Source organism: Callithrix jacchus, chromosome 9 (assembly GCF_049354715.1).
Source record: "Callithrix jacchus isolate 240 chromosome 9, calJac240_pri, whole genome shotgun sequence".
NCBI lineage: Eukaryota > Metazoa > Chordata > Mammalia > Primates > Cebidae > Callithrix > Callithrix jacchus.
In genome coordinates this window covers 115,607,302-115,622,304 of record NC_133510.1, presented here as the reverse complement: position 1 = coordinate 115,622,304, position 15,003 = coordinate 115,607,302, and the positions used below count along the sequence as shown (strand labels likewise).

Sequence of the window (15,003 nt, the reverse complement as noted above, 5' to 3'; positions counted from 1 at the left end):
TTTCACTGTGTCAGCCAAGATGGTTTCGATCTCCTGACCTCGTGATCTGCCTGCCTCAGCTTCCCAAAGTGCTGGGATTACAGGCGTGACCACTGCACCCGGCGTGTTTTAGTTTTTAACGAAAAAAAAAAAAAAGCTTATAGCATAAGGAGTAAGGAAACGAAATATTTTTGTACAGCTCTACAATGTGTTTGTGACTTAGCAATGTCTTTGTGTTTTCACAAGAGTCAAAATTTTAAAAGATTAAAGAAAACTATTGGGTACTAGGCTTAATACCTAATACGACAAACCCCCAAGACACAAGTCTGCCTCTATAACAATTTCACATGTACCTCCGAACCTAAAAGTTTTTTTAAGTATATAAAGTTAAAAAGTTATAGTAAGCTAATGTATTATTGAAGAAAGAAATTTTTAAATAAATTAAGCATAGCCAAAGCATACAGTGTTTATAAAGTCCACAGTAGTGCACAGTAATGTCCCAGGCCTTCACATTCACTCACCAGTCACTCACTGACTCACCCAGAGCACCTTCCAATCCTGCAAGCTCCATTCACGGTAAGCTCTCCATCCAGGTGTGCCATTATATTTATCTTTTTATTTTCAGATGCAGTCTCGCTGTGTTACCCAGCCTGGAGTGCAGTGGCACAATCTCAGCTCACTGCAACCTCCACTTCCCAGGTTCAAGCCATTCTTATGCCTCAGCCTCTCAAGTAGCTGAGATTATAGGCTAATTTTTGTGTTTTTAGTAGAGACAGGGTTTCGCCACTGGCCAGGCTGGTCTTGAACTCCTGACCTCAAGTGATCCACCCACTTCGGCCTCCCAAAGTGCTGGGATTACAGGCATGAGCCACTACCCTCAGCCTGTATTTGTCTTTTATACTGTATTTTTATTGTACTTTTTCTGTTTTGATATGTTTAGCTATACAAATACTTACAATTGTGTTACAGTTGCATATTCAGTACAGTAACATGCTGTGTAGATTTGCCAGCCTAGTGGTACAATAGGCTATACCCTCTAGGTTGATGTAAGTAAACTCCATGACAGTTGAATGACAATGAAATCACCTAAGGATGAGTTTCTCGGAGCACATCCCCATCATTAAGGCACGCATGATTGTTTTGCTCTTTGAGGTTTTTGGCTGCTTATATTCACCAAAACATTTCAGCACCTAAACTGTGCCTGCAACATGACAAAAGCAATCAGGGAATATTGTTAAAAATGAATGAATGAGTTTTTGCATGGGGCAGAGGAAAGAAAGGAGGAGGAGAATAAACTGTGCAGGAACCACACCAGGTGTTGGGACTCTCCAAGATCAGAGCTTCCGTTCTCTCCTGGGTCACTCAACAGCCACCAATCCAGCCCCCATCCACGCTGATCCTGTGGTTATCAGCACAAATGCAGGGAGTAACAGGATTGGAGTTTTGCTGTTTTCGAGAAACAGGGTCTTGCTCTATCACCCAGGCTGGAGTATAGTGGCACAATCATGACAGCCTCAAGTTCCTGGGCACAAGCAATCCTGCCACCTCAGCCTCCTAAATAGTTGAGACTGCAGGTGAGCACCACCATACCTGGCTGATTTTTTTATGTTTTTGTACAGAGTCTCACTATGTTTCCCAGGCTGGTCTCAAACTCCTGGCCTCAAATGATCCTCCCCCTCAGCCTCCCAAATAGCTGGGACTATAGGTGAGCGCCACCACACCCAGCTAATTATTTTTTTGTTTGTGAACAGACAGAGTCTCACTATGTTGCCCAGGCTGGTCTCAAGCTCTGGGCCTCAAGTGATCCTCCCACCTCAGCCTCTCAAAGTGCTGGGATTACAGGTGTGAGCCACCACAACCTGGCTCTAGATTTTTTTTAAATGAAGGTTTCCACTCAGCAGTTTCTCAAAAACAATTCCCACGTGATCCAGTAATTCCATTCCTAGGTATATACTCAAAAGACATGAAAGCAGAGACTCAAACAGGTATTCGTACATAAATGTTCATAGCAGTACTATTCACAATAGCCAAAATGTGGAAATAACCCCAATTCTACCACCAGATGAGTGGAAGGATAAACAAAATGTGGTCTAGCCATCCAGTGAAATATTATTCAGCCTTTAAAAAGAAATGAAATACCAATACATTCTACAAACCACGGAATTTCTAAAACATTATGCTACATAAAAGAAGCCAAACACAAAAGGACAAATATTGTGTGATTCCACTTACATGAGGTATCCAGAATAGGCAAGTTCAGAGAAAATAGAAACGTGGTTACCAGGGGCTGGGGAGAAGAGAATGGGGATGGGAATTATTGTTTAATGTTTCTGTTTGGAATTATGAAAAGGTTCTGGAAATGGATAGTAGGAATGGTTGAACAACGTTGTGAATGTCCTTAATGCTAGTCAACGTATATTTTTAAATGGCTAAAATGGGACCGGGCACAGTGGCTCACACCTATAGTCCCAGCACTTTGGGAGGCCGCAGCAGGTGGATCACTACGTCAGGAGTTTGAGACCAGCCTGGCCAAGATGGTGAAACCCCATCTCTACTAAAGATACAAAAATTAGCCAGGCACGATTGCGGGTGCCTGTAATTCCAACTACTCAAGAGGCTGAGGCAGGAGAATCGCTTGAACCCGGGAGGTGGAGGTTTCAGTGAGCCAAGATCACACCACCACACTCTAGCCTGAGCGACACAGCAAGACTCCATCCAAAAAAAGATGGCTAAAATGGTAAGTTTTATCTGTGTTATATTTAGTACAATAAAAAAATGAAAGTTCATGTGTTCCATGGCATTTGATGTCTCCTGTAGTGAGAATGAGACAGATCTATAAAACTCACAAGCAAACATACCAAGATGTAATTAAGTTTATTTTTTAAATGTTGAATGGTTTGGGTTTGTGGGGGTTGGTTTTTGTTCGTTTGTTTTTGGTTATGTTTGGTTTGGTTTGGTTTGGTTTGGTTTGGTTTGGTTTGGTTTGGTAACAAGAGGCTTCACTCTGTTGCCCAGGCTGGGGTGTAATGGTGCAATCTCTGCACACTACGGCCTCCACCTCCACCCGGGCTCAAGCCATCCTCCTGCCTTAGGCTCCCGAGTAGCTGAGACTACAAGCACGCACCACCCTGCCTAACTAATTTTGTTTTGATAGAAACAGGGTTTTGCTAGAACTCCTAAGCTCAAGCAATCCACCTGCCTTAGCCTCCCAAAGTGATAGGATTATAGGCATGAGCCACCACACTGACCTTGAATGGTATTAATAATATGAACACCGTTGTATTAAAAATTAAATGTCGCCAGGAGCAACATTTTAATTCCCAGCACTTTGGGAAGCCGAGGTGGGGGAATCACTTGAGGTCAGGAGTTCGAGACCAGCCTGAACCACATAGTGAGACCCTTGTCTCTACAAAAACATTAAAAAACATACCTGGACATCTCCAGGTATGATGTCACTCACCTGCGGTCCCAGCTACTCAGAGGCTAAGGTGGAAGGATCACTGGAGACCGGGAGGCGGAGACTGTAGTAAGCTTCGATCTGCCACTGCAGAGGAAGATGGCTTGAGCCCAGGAGTTTGAGACTGCAATGAGCTGTGATTGTGCCACTGCATTCCAGCCTGGGTGAGAAAGCAAGACCTTATCCCCCCCCCAAAAAAGGAAATGTGCACACATATCTATTAATTCATTCAATAAATATTTATTTTCTTCATGTATCAGACACTATTCTAAGAAGTAGGATGCAGCTCTGGGGGAAAAAAGTCAAAACTCCCTCCTTCACAGAGCTGGCATAAGTTACGTTTTGTAAAAAAAATATATATATATAAAAGGGGATGATGGGAAAGATTCCACTATGAACCCCAAACTATCCCTCATTGTGCAAGAATTTCTTCTTGGCTTCCTCTTACCCAATCTGATAAGGAAGCCTTGAAGAGAGGAAGTTCAATGAAGAGAAGAAAATTTCTAGAAAATTCTAAAATTGGATTAAGGGAGCTTAACAATGATCAAGACAATCTTCTCAGTGCAGCAGAGAGATTAGAAATTCTGGCCCCAACATGAGGGAGGCCCGGACTCAAGTCCCACCTCCCCCATCACCTTCATTGGTCATTTTACACATCTACACCTCAAAGTCCACACCTGCAGAACAGGGATAAAATTAGAGATGAGGTTATGCAGAATGCAATTGCCTTAGCTGCTGGGACCAAACTGGAAATGTCAGCTTTCCCAGACTTCATTCATTCATTCGTGATACACACCAGGAACTGAGGGATGTGGCTCTGCATTTGCTGCTTAATGTACGATGATAAGGGTGGTGCTAAAAGCTGGATCTGCATTGACTGTAACCTCCCAAAAGTCACATGTTGAAGTCCCAACCCTAGGACCTCAGAATGCAACTGTGTTTGTAGATAAGGTTTTTAAATGGTTAAGTCAAAATGAGGCCAATAGGGTGGGACCCTTATAGAAGAAGAGGAGACATGAGGGATGTGTGCTCATATAGCAAAGCCATGTGAGAGAAGGTGGCTGTCTGCAAGCCAAGGAGAGCATCCTCAGGAGAAACCCACCCTGCTGACATCTTGATCTTGGATTTCCAGCCTCTAGAACTGTGAGAAATAAATTTCCAATGTTGAAGCCACCCAGCCTATGTATGGCAGCCTTAACAGGCTAATACAGATGGCAAATGAAACAAAATGAGGTGTCGGCCTTCACGGAGCTTACAGTCTAATACAGTGTTGCTCAAAGTATGAGCACCCAATTACTATAAGAACTTACGTCTCTGAATGCAGATATTGCTTAGGACTGGGCCTGATACGTAACAAGTGCTAAGAATATACAAGCCCTGCAATCTTTAATACACATGAGGAAACTGAGGTCCAAAGAGAAGGTGGGACTTACCTCAGGTCTCACACCTGGCTAGTAGCTCCATCTTTGACACCACCGATGACCTGCGGAAAAATGTTCATTCTTACTGTCTCCATCACCTTGGTTCCAGTAGTACCAAGAATCGTAAATTCTCACTAAAGCATTGTATAGAGACGTTTAAAAAATAATTCAAAATTAGAATGTGCTGGGGCACAAAATAGAAAATCTCATTCCTCTCCAAGATGAATAGACATGAACTTTTCCAACTCTGAAAGGGAATAAAATGGAATGTAGCTCTATCTGAAGTCTACCAAGAGATCTGGTATATTCTACATCAAAGAATCACACAAATAAATACTATTGGTTTTAAATTTGTGTAAAGGGACTGGGCATGGTGGCTCACACCTATAATCCCAGCACTTTGGGAGGCCAAGGTGGGCAGATCACTTGAGGTCAGGAGTTCGAGACCAGTCTGGCCAATGTGGTGAAACCCTGTCTTTACTAAAAACACAAAAGTTAGGCAGGCATGATGGCACATGCCTTTAATCCCACTCAGGAGGCTGAAGCACAAGGATTGCTTGAACCCAGGAGACAGAGGTTGCAGTGAGCAGAGATTGTGCCACTGTACTCCAGCCTGGGCAACAGAGTAAGATTCTGTCTCAAAATAAACAAATAAACAAATTCGTGTAAAGGAAAAACCAACCATAAATTCTGAATCAGTAATTTCCTGGGTTTTTTTTTTTTTTTTTGAGACAGTGTCTTGCTCTGTCAACCAGGCTAGAGGATAGTGGCATAATCACAGCTCACTGCAGCTTCAAACTCCCAGGCTCTGGTGATCCTCCCACCTCAGCCTTTTGAGCAGCTAGGACTACAGATATGTGCATGACACCAGCTAATTTTTTTATTTTTTGTAGAGATGAGGTTTCACCATGTTGTCCAGGCTGCTCTCAAACTCTTGGGCTCAGTGATCCTCCCACCTCAGCCTCCCAAAGTGCTGGGACTCCAGGAAAGTGAGGCAGCATCCCTGGCCCAAATCAGTAATTTCATCTGAGAATGTCGCCTACAGAAATAACCCTAAGTCGAAGGAAAATAAAACAACTCTAAGTCGAAGTTGCACATTACATATGTTGAGAAAAATAAAAAGCAACCTAAATGTCCATTAACTGGAGAATGATAAGTACATTTCCCTTGGTGGAACATTATTCAGCATTCATAACAAATGATGTACGATACCTTTATGGGAAATATTTATGTTATCAGGTCAAGTAAAAAAATAGAATATAGAATTGTATACAGTATACATAGTGATCACAGTTGTGATAAATTAAAAACTAAGCATACAAAAATGCCAGTGGGAAATACACTAAAGCATTAATAGTGATTGTTTCCATCTGTCTCCTCAACTGTATTTTCCAAACTATCTACAATGATTGTAGACATATTCCTTTCAACATAGGAGAAAACCAAATTGATTTTTTAAATATATTTTGTAATGGAGTTGTCTCCTCAAAATGAGTCTTTTATTCTCAGGCTAATAGCAAGAATAATAACAATGACAATTAACATTTATTAAGCATTTACTATATGCCAGGCACTGTTCAAAGCATTTGACTTCTATTCACTCACCTAAGCTTTTGCCCACTCACTCTGTTGCAGCTGCACCCACCACCCTCCTTGCTATTCCTCAAACTGTTTGCTGCCTCAGGGCCATTGCACCTGCAGTTTCCTCTGCCTGGAAGAGCAGTTCCCTGCTCTCCCCTGCAGTGTACATCCACATGGCTCGCTTTCTCCAGGTCTCTGCTCAAAGGTAACCTCCCTAGAGAGGCCATCCAACCTAAAGCAACACACACACACACACATACACACACACACACACTCACATACATTCACATACATCCACATACACACACATACACACACACACACACACACACACACACACATACACACACCCTCTCTGGTCCCATTACCCTGGTTTATTTTTCTTCATAGCTTATTCTATTGGTCACAGCATGAAATTTACTTCTTTATTGCCTATCACCCCCATTAGAACATCTCTCTGTTTTCTTCACTGCTGTATTGAGCATCAGATGTTCAATAAAGGTGACTAAATGTACCCCTAAAGATAATCATCCTAGGAAGTAGTTACCATTATTCTCCCCATTGTACAGATTATGAAACTGAGGCATGGAGAGACTTGCTCAGGGTCACACGGCCAGTAAGTAGCAGAGCAAGGATTCAAATTATACAGTCTGGCTCCAGAGCCCTAACTCTTAGTCAACAACTGGCTTCAGGTGGGGTTGTAATCATCATGGTATTGATGAAAATGAGACAGAATTTTTGAAAGATATCTTCAAAAAAGGCCAAGGGAAACATCATTCATTAAGCATAAAATGTGGGTCTTCGATCCAGAAAAGAAAAACTGGTTTGTACAAGTGTAATACAACTAGGCTCCTTTGACTCTTGGCCTGTTCTGGGCTCTGGAAAAAACCTAAGCTAATCTGTGGCAAAATTCACACTCAGAGTACTCCCATAGCCTTTAAAATTAATGCAGTCCCTGCCGGGTGCGGTGGCTTATGCCTGTAATCCTAGCACTTTGGGAAGCCAAGGCAGGTGGATCACCTGAGGTCAGGAGTTCAAACCAGCCTGGCCAACATGATGAAACCCCATCTCTACTAAAGATACAAAAAATTAGCTGGGCGTGGTGGCACATGCCTGAAATCCCAGCTACTCAGGAGGCTGAGGCAGAAGAATCACTTGAACCTGGGAGGCGGAGGTCACAGTGAGCCAAGATCATGCCATTGCACTCCAGCCTGGACAACAGTGTGAGACTCTGCCAAATATATATATATATATATATATAATTGTAGTCCCAAAACTATGGGATGCGTACCCTCCAGTGTCAGCAAAAGGGACCATGCAGTTAGGACCAGCCCATTTATGAGCTAATCTCGACATCTATCGTCAAACCAACCCTGCGAGTTGGGGGGCTCCCACCAGCAGCATGAGGTCAGGGACTGTGTGTCTTGTTCACTGTTGAGTCCCAGGCTCCTCAAGTGTCATCTGGCAGAAAATCAGCAAGCAGTAAGTATTGAAAAGTGGAATTAACATTAGGGATGAGAAAATGGAGGCTCAGAGAGGGGACTTTTCCAAAGTCACACAGCTAGTAGACAGGAAACTGTCCAACCTCACTGCACATAATCATTTTGAGGCTGAAAAAGGGGAGGTTCTCCAAGCCCGTTTGGTGATGTGCTGGCTATGAGCAGTGGCTGGGAGGAGTGTGAGTGACTGTCAGGCTCTAACTGCCACACCTTCCAGGTCCCTGAAGACCCACAGCCTGTGAGATGTGTGCAGACATCGGCCAGGGTCTTTAGAGAAAGGTATTTTTGCTCTTAAAAAGAAACACACAAACAAAAATGGAGCCTCTTCCTTGGGTGGACATTATATTACATCTGAAATAACATCTAGAACTGAGTGAGCCATCTTAACACCATTAGGGCTACTTAACTGATACTAAGATGACATAAGAATTAATCCTGGAGTCACTGTTACATCTGATAATAAATTCAAGCCATTTGAATCAGGATACAGGTCACAACAAAAGCATGCTGATGGATACAAATAGCCATCATTTATTGAATATTTACTATGTGCCCATAGCGCATGGCACCTGCAACTCTCCACCAGACTAAATGCTGTACATTTCTTCTCAGATTTAATCCAGTGCAACCCATGAGGCAGGTCCTATTATTAACCTGCCAGATGAGGAAACTGAAGCTCAAGACAATACGAAAATGGCCCGGAGCCCCATAGCTAGTGGCAGAGCTGAGCTTTGAACCTGGGGCGGTACTCTTATGGCTTACCACTCTTCTATAAAACCACCTCCTATGGCTGTCTACCAGCTGTCTGCTCCCATCCCTGCCCCCATGCAAAATGCCACTCATATTGACAATTTGATTCAGAGAGCAGCTGTTGCACCCACGAACTTGGGAATCAGATCTACTAGAAGCAATAGCAATCTTTGAACAATTCTGTGAAGATACTTAAGAGACATCCTATGAAATCCAAAGCAGATGTGATTTACCCCCAAGGATGGAAATTCAAGCTCCAGATGGAGTAGAAAGATGAAATTTTCAAAGGAGAGCTTACTTTGCTTTGAAACGCGCTACACCTGCCTCTCTAAAAGCAAGATCCTAATTTAGTTCAAGCACTGCTTGCAGAATTTTTTTTTCTTGTTGTGATAATCTTAAAACACAGTTTTAAGAGCTCTGCTCCAGTGGTTCAAGCACACATTTCAGAGAACAACAAATTTTCCTGGCAATAAGCTGAGAAGATCCATAATGTGCCTGGATGATTTATACCCCAGAGAATCTAGAAAAAAGCCACACAGCTAAGGACATCATTTTACACACCAAAGAAACCAGCAGACATTTAACGAGATGGAGTGTACTAACTTCACACAAAGCAAAAATTCACACATGATGATGTTGGACAACATGAGCCTTTGTTAAAAATCCAGGAGAGTATACGGTGTGATATTGAAATCAATGTTGCCTTGTGGTTTTGTCTAGTAACTATCATTTCAAACTCTGGACCTCATTCATAAGCTTTATTTATTTATACAATTGTCACCCTATCACTCTGTTCGACTATCAGTCAGCAGTCAGAACTCTCCAGCTTATATCTGAACAATACTCAACTTTTAAAGTTTAAAAAAAAAAGCAAATGAAAATGTATTGTCTCTGGCATATAAAAAGCCTGGGAGTCTTTTGCTTCAGGTATAGCTGCACCCAGACACTCAAATAATGTGATCAAGGCTTGGTCTCTCCCCAGGACATGATTCTGCCTTTCTCTGTGTTGACTTTATTTTTAGTTTCCTGCCATGTAATGAGCTGCGGCTATTCAGGGTAACATTGTGCTTTTATTATATAGTTATCTATTGTAGTGGAAAGCAAACTTCTTCCCCATCCAGGTGAGTTTCTTGTGGATACTGACCTCACCTACATGGCAGCTAACGATGAGGATGAGTAAGGACTGAGCAAACTGTTAAAGATGGTTATTCGAGGATATTTGGTGAAGTTCAAGAGATCAGAAGAATGAGCTAACATAGTACCTGGCATATAGTAGGTGCCCAGTAAATGTTTCTGAGCCACTGTAGCAGAGATAGATGGTGTTGAGCCATATCTTCTAGGTACTTATCAGATGGCATGCACCTGTGACTGTCTGCCCACAGTGTTTCTCTTGGCCCATTTGCAGGGAAGATCAGAAATGACAGAGCATTCACGCCATCAGGAGCAACCCAGTCCACAAGCGGTGAGTGGTGAAGGATAAATTCCCCTCAGGTAGGTTAACTCTGTAGCTTGAGTCCTGTGCCCTCTCCCAGCATTCCCCAGCAGGACTGAACTCCAATCACCCACAGTGCAAACAGGCTCAATCTAAACAGTATCTTCAATTTTATTCATAGATTTAGAAGGTATGCATGCAGTTTTGTTACATGGATATGTTGCCTAATGAAGCCTTGGCTTGTAGTGTAACCATCATCTGAATAGTGTACCTTGTACCATTAGGTAATCTCTCATCCTTCAGCCCCCCTTGCACACTCCCACCCTTCCAAATCTCCAGTGTTACTCCACTCTCTACACCCACATGTGCCCATTATTTAGCTCCCACTTACAAGTGAGAACATGAAGTATTTGACTTTCTGTTTCTGAGTGACTTCACTTAAGATAACGGCCTCCAGTTCCATCCACATTGCTGCAAAAGGCATGCTTTCTTTCTTTTTATGGCTGAGTAGTATTCCATGGTATATATACCATATTTTCTTTATCCATTCATCTGTTGATGGATACTTAGCTTTTGTAAATAGTGCTGTGATAAACATACAAGGGCGGGTATCTTTTTTCTTTAATTTCTTTTCCTTTGGGTTGATACTCGTAGTGGGATTGCTGGATCAAATGGCAGTTGTATTTTTTGCAGAACAATGTCTGTTGACTTTCTTCCCCTCCCTGTCTCACCTCCCAACTCCCTGACCTGTGTTTTCTGAGATCACCTGCCAAATAAACCATTTGGACCCAAATTCCCGTCACAAATTGTGCTTCTGGGGAAACCCAGGGTAACATGAACATGAAGGCAAACAGCCTAGAATCACAGAATTTTACACTGAGATGAAAGTGAGGCTGGATTTCAATCTCCATGTAGCAGAAACGATGTCTTCTCTTTATTATTCCACTGCCAGAGCAGGGGTAGGCACACAGAAATGTTGGCTGAATGAATGGATGAACAAAATACTTTACACTCCATCGAAATGCAACACCAACACTCAAATGCTTCACTCTAGCTTAGCATTTACCTAATCTGGATTTGACTCCTGCATCCGCAGCTGGGAGTTACTGGTTAGGAAATTAGGATAATAGGATTCAAGGAGGGGTAGAAGTAATGAATCAGGAGCAAGACACCTGAGTCGTGGTTCTATCCTTGCCACCCACTGGCTGTGGGACCTTAGGTGGGTAATCCAAGCTTTCAGACCTCTTCATCCTCATATGCAAATTGGGTACAACCTGGTGGTTCAATGCACAGATTCAGGAGCCAGGATGCCTAGATTCAAATCTCACCTTGGCCACTGGCTACCTGTATGAGTTTGGACAAGTTACCAAACCTCTCTTGCCTCCAGTTACTCTGGTACAGGGTTTCTCAACCTTAGAGCTACTGACATTTGGGGCCAGGTAATTCTTGGAGGGGAGGGGTGCTGTCCCGTCCATTGTTCAGTACGTTTAGCAGCATCCCCGGCCTCTACCCACTGGACGCCAGTAGCACCCACATTTGAGACAACCAAAAAGTATCTCCAAACCTTGTCAAAAGGACCCTGGGGAGAAATTGCTCCCAACTGAAAAGCTGCTAGAAAGTAGGACTAATAATAGAACACACCTTATGGAACTGACGTGAGGATTAAATGAGGTAAACAATTGAAAGTGTTCCAAGAGTGCCTGGCACTTAATAAGTACTGGTTGAATGGATTATTGTAATTATTATTATTATTATCATCTACCCTATCAACATTTAATAAATCATGGGCAAAAGCAGCTCATGTGACTCAAGGTTAAAAGTGAGTTTAAGGTCACCCATTTTGACCAATTGGCCAACTGAAAAATTTAGAATTAGGAAGAGCCAAGATTGAATCGCGACACTGCCACCCACATCCTGATTGTATAGAATTGCCAGATAAAACATAGGATGTCCAGTTAAATTTGAATTTCAGTTAAACAACAAATAACTTTTAGTATAAGTATGTCCCCAAAGATTTCATGGATATACTTAAACTAAAAACGTATTTGTTATAGGTATCCTGAATTTCTATTTGCTAAGTCTGCACCTCTGTAAATGTATGACTTTGGACAATTTAAATTAGCCTCTCTATTTAATTTCTCATCTGCTGAATGAGGGTAAAACTTCCTACCTCATAGAGTTCTTGAAAGGATTAGAGAAAATAGTAAATATGCAGTTTAGCCTCGGGCATACAGTAGGCATGAAATAAATGGTAGTTACCAGAATTATATATGCAGGGATTTAAAATACCATGTTTGTTATTTACGAAGAAGATGAGATCCTTGGGAGCAATGCTGTCTTGTTCTTTGCTGCATCTCCAGCATTTAGCAGGCTCCTGGGATAGCCTGCACTCAGAAGGCAAACATCCTGGGCTTAAGATCCCCGCTCCATCACTTAACTAGCTGTGTAACTCTGGGCGAGTCACTTAACCTCTCTGTGCCTCACCTGAAAAATAGAAATAATATAACCTATAGTGTAGGACCGTTGCAAACATTAATTGAGTCAATAATTAATATAGAATTTTTAGAAAAGAGCCATGATCTTGTTATGTGCTCACTGAATCCTGATTGGATGAAGGAAGGAAGGAAGCTGTACTTTTACCATATCTCAATCTATAGAAAGTCCACCTACCTCTTTCCTAACAAGATAGTTACAAATCTCTACAATTTCTAGCACTTCTCCGAGATAAGATTCCAGCCTTCATCTGGGCCTGGTGGCTCACACCTGTAATCCCAACACTTTGAGAGGCCAAGGTGGATGGATCACTTGAGGTCAGGAGTTCAACATGGTGAAATCCTGTCTCTACTAAAAAAAAATACAAAAATTAGCCAGGTGTGGTGACATACACTTGTGATCCCAGGTACTCGAGAGGCTGAGGCACAAGAACCACTTGAACCTGAGAGGCAGAGGTTGCAGTAAGCCAAGAATGCATTACTGCACTCCAGCCTAGGTGATGGAGTAAGACTCTGTCTCCAATAAATAAAATAAAAGATTCCAGCCTTCACATCTGACCACATTTAACGCCCTTTCTGATCCAGGTCACTGCAGCATCCTGTAGCAAGCGATAGCTAGGATCCTGAGATAGGCTCAATCGGGCAAAATCAGCAAAAAAGCGGTATTTTACTGTATAGCCTTGAATTTAATAGTGCCAAGAAGCAGGCTGGCTGCAGAAGTTAAATGGCGACCTTTTCAAAATTTGCTTTCAGTGATGCAAATACTAGCATATGGCTGCAATCAGATATTTATCATGTCTGATTAGGAGATTTATGGCCACATAATTCTAAACACAGAAAACAGAAACATGTCCTAATTCAGCTATGCCCGGTTTCTTAACCAAGCTTCTTACTATTTGGCTGTTCAATTTGACTCAACCATTTTCCATACCCCAGACACACAAATGTCCTATTAAGAATGACTGCATTTCCGCTGCAGTGATTTTTCCAACCTTCCATGCTGGGGAGTGGGGAGGAGGGAAGATGCTGAAGGAGAAGGGAGCTGGCAAAGAAAGGAGAGAAAAATCCAGAGCGTTGAGGAGGAGACGTCGGAGACTAAAGGATTCTCACTTGTCATGTTCATCATTCTTCACACTCCTCCACTCCATGCCCCCTAGAGAATTTCTGGAAGTTATTGAGATTTGCAAAGGGTATTCAATTCTGTGGCCACAATCCCCTACTCTGCAGAACTTCCATGCACTCAGATTTTTCTGACAGTCGATTCAATCAAAATTTAGTGAACTAAGCATCTATTGCACCAAACTGAGAAGCTACTCAATTCAAAAAATATTTACTGGGCATTGAATGTCCCAGGGTAACCATCCTGAAAAGAAAGAAGAAAAGAAAGAGGGTGTGGAGGAGAAGGCAAGGAAAGGAGAGATGAAAGGTAGGGAGAAAGAGGGGGTGAAAGAAAAGAACGGATTACTAATGAGCCCCTAATTATTAGAGACTGTGTAGTACAGTAATTAAGGCCACAGCCTTCAGCCAGAGCCCTGCTTTGAACCCCAGCTCCACTATTCCCCAACTGTGTGACCCTTGATGGGTTATCTAACCTCTCTGAGCTTCCATCTTCTCATTTGTATATGGAGATAACTGCCCAGAGCTACTTGAGCTGTTGGGAGGATTCAACTGTGTGCTTGGCACATGACTCAGTAGCCACCAACAGATAGATGTCATCTCTACTACCAGAGGTCATATAGAACACTTTGGGTCTCATCCTCACCTACCCCTGTGATAAACCTGTCTGATGCATACAGATGAGGTTCGGGAGTCGGAGCAGATGATCAGGATTCAGCCCTTTGGTGTCTTTCAGCCATTTCCAGCTGCCAATATCTGCGTCTTTGTGGGGTTTTTCCCCCTTCAACTTTTATTTTAAGTCCCAGGGTACATGTGCAGGTTTGTTCCATAGGTAAACTTATGTCACGGTGGTTTGCTGCACAGATCATCCCATTACCTAGGTATTAAACCCAGGATACATTAGCTATTCTTCCTGATGCTCTTCCTCCCACCACCTCTCCCCCTGACAGGCCCCATTGTGTGTTACCCCCACCCTTTCATGTGTCTATGTGTTCTCATCATTCAGCTTCCACTTATAAGTGAGAACATGCAGTGTTTGGTTTTCTGTTCCTGCATTAGTTTGCTGAGGATAACAGCTTCTAGCTCCATCCATAGCCCTGCAAATGACTTGATCTCCTTCCTTTATATGGCTTCATAGGATTCCTTTGTGGGCTTTTCATAGAACCACAAAAGCCTCTCTGGCTGTGCAAATGGAACAGGAAGTACCAGGATGCAAACCCAATCCCCATCCCCACCCAGGAGGTCACCTTCTACTTACCAGTCCCTTGCCTGCTCT

General features: G+C 42.6%; 1 protein-coding gene across 9 annotated transcripts in view; it reads right to left on the bottom strand.

Annotated features, from left to right (window-relative positions):
• The window catches only part of RPH3A (rabphilin 3A), a 341,396-nt gene that overhangs the window by 256,887 nt on the left and 69,506 nt on the right, over positions 1 to 15,003 (bottom strand). For 5 of the 9 annotated variants that reach the window (XM_078337362.1, XM_078337365.1, XM_078337364.1 and 2 more), the window contains one exon: positions 4,870 to 4,919. The exons of the other annotated variants lie outside the window; for them this stretch is intronic. The gene's annotated coding sequence lies outside the window, so the exon portion shown is untranslated. The remainder of the gene's footprint in view (positions 1 to 4,869; positions 4,920 to 15,003) is intronic. 9 annotated transcript variants of the gene reach the window in all.